General features: G+C 37.9%; 1 long non-coding RNA gene across 2 annotated transcripts; it reads right to left on the reverse strand.

Moving 5' to 3' along the window:
* Positions 1-325: 325 nt before the first annotated feature.
* On the reverse strand, positions 326-5,258 carry LOC140710532 (uncharacterized). 2 transcript variants are annotated; one of them, XR_012091602.1, is made up of 3 exons: positions 5,216-5,258; positions 3,151-3,270; positions 326-1,191 (listed from the first exon to the last, which is right to left on the reverse strand). It is a non-coding gene; the product is annotated as an uncharacterized lncRNA (long non-coding RNA). The 2 variants fall into 2 exon arrangements; XR_012091601.1 differs by lacking the exon at positions 5,216-5,258 and adding an exon at positions 3,774-4,928.
* Between the last annotated feature and the right edge of the window lie 414 nt (positions 5,259-5,672).

Here is a 5,672-nt window from a genome sequence, read left to right on the forward strand (position 1 = left end):
GAGTGCAGTGGCCGGATCTCAGCTCACTGCAAGCTCCGCCTCCCAGGTTTATGCCATTCTCCTGCCTCAGCCTCCCGAGTAGCTGGAAATACAGGCGCCCGCCACCTCGCCCGGCTAGTTTTTTGTATTTTTTTTTTTTAGTAGAGACGGGGTTTCACCGTGTTAGCCAGGATGGTCTCGATCTCCTGACCTCGTGATCCGCCCGTCTCGGCCTCCCAAAGTGCTGGGATTACAGGCTTGAGCCACCGCGCCCGGCCAACACAGTTCTCTTGTGAATCCAAACTTAACATGAATGCATTCACATTAGCCCTTGTAGAGTGCCATTTTGTTGGTGTTAACAATTTTTTATTGATGTACAATAGATGTACATAGTTTTGGGGTACATATAAAAATTTAATACATTCACATAATTTGTAAATATCAAATAAGTGTACTTGGGATATCCATCACCTTAAATAATTATCTTTATGCTAAAAGCATGTGAATTATTATCTTCTAGCTACCTTGAAATGTACAATAAACTACTATAAATTATAGTCATCCTACTGACCTATAAAATACTAGGTTTTATTTTGTCTATCAAACAATATATATGTACCCAATAATCATAGGGTGTCACTTTTTACTTATGAACAGATGACTGATGAAGAGTCTTTCAGAAAGTGGCCATCTATAAAGTAAAAAATCCTCTCTCATAGGGTTTTAGATATAGAAATAAATGTCATACAACTAGTGAAATAATAACTAACATTTACTGAATGTTTACTATATGCCAGAAAATGTTTTAAGTTATCTTTATTAATTCATTTATCATTCACAAGTAACTTATGAGGTTGGTACTCTCGTTATCCCCGTCTTACATAGGAGGAAATTGAGGCCGTGAAAAGTTAAGCAAATTGCCTAAAGTCATAAGCTAAAAACTGGTAGAAGGGCGGTGATAAAACTCAATATGATACTATAATGGTAGATATATGTCACTATGTATCTGTCCAAACCCGTCAAATGAACACCAAAGGTAAATTGTAATGTAAACTACAGACTTTGGGTGATAATGATCTGTCAGCGTGGGTTCCTGAGTTGTAGCAAATGCACCATTCTGATGGGGGATGTGTGGGGACGGGAGGTATATGGAAAAACTCTGCATCTTCTCAATTTTGCTGTGATTGTAAACTGTTCCTTAAAAAATGATGTCTGAAAAGAGAAAAAGAGAGAAATAATTGAAAAAAGAAATGGTAGAAGTGACAAAAATCATACTCAGGGAAAATTAGAAAGTGGTTTGAACACAAAGTAAATACTTAAAACTAGTTTAATAAATGCTTGGTTATGTTTTAAAATAACAGAGTTAAGTCTAATGGGTCTGTAAGGGAATGGTTTCTCTGCAAAATTATCAGATCAGGTTGCAAAACTGATCATTCATTAAAAACAAAATCAATCAATGGAATGTCTTTCTTGTGTCTGGTATTGCTTTAGGGGCCAGAAATTCAGTGGAAATAAATGGGAGCACGCCACTGCTATCATGGCTCTTATGTTCTAGTGGTGGGGGAATAAGTGACACCATGCAAATATATAAACAAAGTATTTTCAGATTTTGGCAAGCACGAAGAAGAAGAGAAAGCAGGGCAACACAATAGAAAATTTCTTATAAGTTTCTCTAAGTTGGGCGGTTCAGTAATTTCTTACAGGGTGGCACTGGGCTAAGATGTGCATGACAGGAAGAAGTAGCCACACGCAGATCCGGAAGAGAATTCCAGCATAAGAAAAATAAAATAAAACAACAGATGCAAAATTCCTAAGCCTGCGGAGAGCTTGGAGCTCAAGGAGAAGAAAGAATACCAGTATGACTAACCCAAGAGGAGGAAAAAAGAAGGAAAAAAAGAAAGACAGAAAAGAAAATAAAGCAATTTTTATGGGGAGTTTGACTTAACTGCATAAAGCATATAAAGTAATTTGTGGATAATTAACATCATTTTAATTTTCTGTGCTCCCACCTACTAAAGTGGAGTATCTCTTTCTTTATTCTAGCCCTTCTCCAGGCCCTTCAGTAAATCATTGTGTTTTCTTCAATAGATCCTACACAATTCTTGCGTTTAGTCTCGCACATTAAAAAAATTATTGGCATGAATGACATCTCTAATTGTTTTACTTACTTATATATTCTAATTGTTTTTTCTTATATGTGTGAAAGAAGTTGTAAGAACAATTCGGCAAAGCCTGTTGAAAAATACTTGTCCCCAAATGATGTATATCTCTATAAGGACTGGAATTTTCATTTCTCCTTCATTTTTTTCTTCAGACACAGCTGAATAAAAACTCAGATATTTTTGTTCTTGATGAAGATCCAATTTGACCACTTCTATTATGTGTGTTTCTCCCTTCTTTCCTCCATCCACTCCTCCTTTCCTTCCTTCCTTTCCTGCTTTTTTTCCTCCATACTTCAATCCATCCATTTTATAAACATTGATTTTAGAGCCTATTATATATCAGAAACTATGTAGAAATGTGACCATCAGTTGCTTTCTATTTGGGTCAGATAATTAAGAAGCAGTTAAAATGCAGTGTAGTTAATTCTCAGGCAGAAGTGGGAGTGGAATATTATGGGACAGAGTGAAGGACCCTCATCCAGCCCAGGCTGGGTAGAAAACACTTTACAGACAGGCACAGCATAGAGACTAGAAATCCTAGGCAGAGACTGCAGGAAACAATCCAGGGCAAGTGGGTATATTTCATCCGCCACACAACAGCCACCTAATCTGACTGATCTGTACAAATACACACTGTTTGAATTACATAAGTAATCCACAAATGCATTTTTAGTATACAAAATTAATCAAAAACTGAGAATATGAAAGAACAATTTTAAAGTACATGTTTTCTTCACCGGAGCCCTTTCAATCTTTTCACAGATAACAATTTTTAATTATATGGCTATGTAGACTTTCATAATTTTTCTAAGTACATATATATACACATTGTCTGTATAAGTAATAAAAACGTTGGCCAGGCATGGTGGCTCACGCCTGTAGCCCCAGCACTTTGGGAGGCTGAGGCGGGCAGATCACAATGTCAGAAGATCCAGACCACCCTGGCCAACATGGTGAAACCCCGTCTCTACTAAAAATACAAAAATTAGCTGGGTGTGGAGGCACGTACCTGTAGTCCCAGCTATTTGGGAGGCTGAGACAGGAAATTGCTTGAACCCGAGAAGCGGAGGTTGCAGCAAGCCGAGATCACGCCACTGCATTCCAGCCCGGTGACAGAGTGAGACTCCATCTCAAAAAAAAAAAAAAAAAAAAAAAAAGTTTTCTGAATATATACATACATTATATAAAGATAATAAAAAGGAAGTTACAGATTATGTATAGTGATATATGTATACATAGACATAGATTATATACGTGTATATGTATACATATATATGACTATATGTATTCTGTAACTGCCTTTTTTATTGAAAATATCTTGGAATGCTTATATGGCCTATACAGATATAATTCTTTTAAATACCTAAAGAGTATCATTTTTTGCATAGAAGTGATTTGTATTCATGCATTTATAGTAATAAAAACACCATTAACACTGAAAAACGTAAATGAAAGTTTCCCCAGTCCTCCCCAAACTATTCAATCTTATCTTCATTCTTCATAGCTTATCTCTCTTAAGTCTTTGTATAGTCTCCCAGAAATACTGAGTGTGAGTGTGTGTGAGAGAGAGAGAGAGAGAGAGAGAATTTCTCCATTTCTCCATATGCTTAAAGCCAAGCTGTTCTCAGTTACCCAGGAGGACACAGGTTCTCCTTTTCCTGTGCTGCTTCTCCACCTGGCAAGATCTGTGTGCGAGGTGTATGGAGGTGGATCAGCTGTTCATCAAGCCATACTCAGGAATGTTCTGTTCAATGTAATGTGACCTCTGTAAATGCCAGTGTGAAAGGAATTATATTTCTGAGGGGGAACATTCTTTTAATGGAGAAATGGGCTATGGGAAAAAGCAGAACATGCTCTTCTTTCAAACACTGGGAGAGAGATGGAAAATTTTTCTTGTAAATTATTCACTATGTTAAACTAAGTCAGTCAGAAAATGCATTTTAATAGGGCACATAAAATCAACAGGATCAGCAGGTAGAGCATCTATTTAAATTGCCACCTGCCACAAAGAAGCTAACACTGTGTTCTCTGGCTGAAGATATTCAATTGTGTATGCTTTAGGGGTACGGGTGATTCTAGTTCCTGGTTGCATTATAATTTATAGTAAATGAGGCATGAATTTATAGGGATTATTTATTTACTTTGAAGCGAATCTATGATCCGTGAATGATCCTATTATCAGTTAACAGGAGGAAAAAATTACTTGCTATTGGAATGAAATAAGAATAAGATCTAAACATGTAACATGCTTGACATGCATACAGTCTTCAAAATATCTCCCCAAAAGGCTCATGCCAATAGCATTCACCACAAGATACACAAAATATGAGCTTATTAGCCTTCTATGAGAGAGGGAATAATGGATGTCTTCAGATCTGACTTGTCCAATTTTACCTAAAATACTAGTGAGCAAGTGGAAACCAGGACACAGCTCTTCTAATTCAGCCAAGCGTAAGTTTCACCATAAGATTCTTAAGTCTATATTCAAATAATAATCATGCAAACTAATATTGGTGTAGCATTTTACATTTTAAGAAGGCAATTTTGCAACAAACGATCGACATAGTATCTTAGTTAAAAATGGTTGGGAGGTCGAGGCGGGCGGATCACGAGGTTAGGAGATCAAGACCAGCCTGGGCAACATGGTGAAACTCCGTCTCTACTAAAAATACAAAAATTAGCTGGGCGTGGTGGCGGGTGCCTGTAGTCCCAGCTGCTCTGGAGGCTGAGGCAGGAGAATCACTTGAACCCGTAAGGCAGAGGTTGCAGGGAGCCGAGATGGCGCCACTGCACTCCAGCCTGGCGACAGAGTGAGACTCCGTCTCAAAAAAAAAAAAAAAAAAAAAAAAAAGAAAGAAAGAAAAGAAAAGAAAGAAAGATACTATTCACAGCTCTTCTTCAGAACAAGAAACTATGGACCAAGGGAATGAAAAAACTTGTTTCAGATCATACCCCTAAAAAGTGGCAGCATTCAAATAGCAGCGCTTTGGCTAGCAAATCCCACTTTGCTCCCAAAAATGTATGACACCATTACATCTAGAGTTGCAATGCATATATTACTGTATCTCCCTTACCTTATGAAATGGGGAAGCATGGAGATTCTCACGCTTAACTCCTAGAATAGAAAGTTCAAAGTACCAGTGATTTAAAGTTACAGTCACGCTAATGGGAGGATTAGCAGTTAGCCCCCAAATCAAATACACTCAGCCTCTTTATGTGAGACAACCGTTTACCTAAACAATCAGGATAGTTTCCCCTGTGAAACAATCCCAGTCAAAGAAGCGCAATGCTTCTGTCCCCTTAATGTTAAGGATATCCTCTTCGACGGAAGGATTTGGGCGAGGTTTTCTTAGTTTGACCACATGGTGGCGGTATTACCATGCAGTGAAAGATTTGCAGCCCCGGCAGTTCAGAATAAGAGTGCTCTGCCAGCTGGCTCAGAAAAAACATCCTTTTGTGTCCTCTTTGACTTCGAGATGTGCAAAAAAAGATAGCAAGCTGTGTGGTCTCTGAATAGAGAGCTCTGTTTCT

The sequence above is a fragment of the Chlorocebus sabaeus genome, chromosome 27, assembly GCF_047675955.1.
Source record: "Chlorocebus sabaeus isolate Y175 chromosome 27, mChlSab1.0.hap1, whole genome shotgun sequence".
Taxonomy (NCBI): Eukaryota; Metazoa; Chordata; class Mammalia; order Primates; family Cercopithecidae; genus Chlorocebus; species Chlorocebus sabaeus.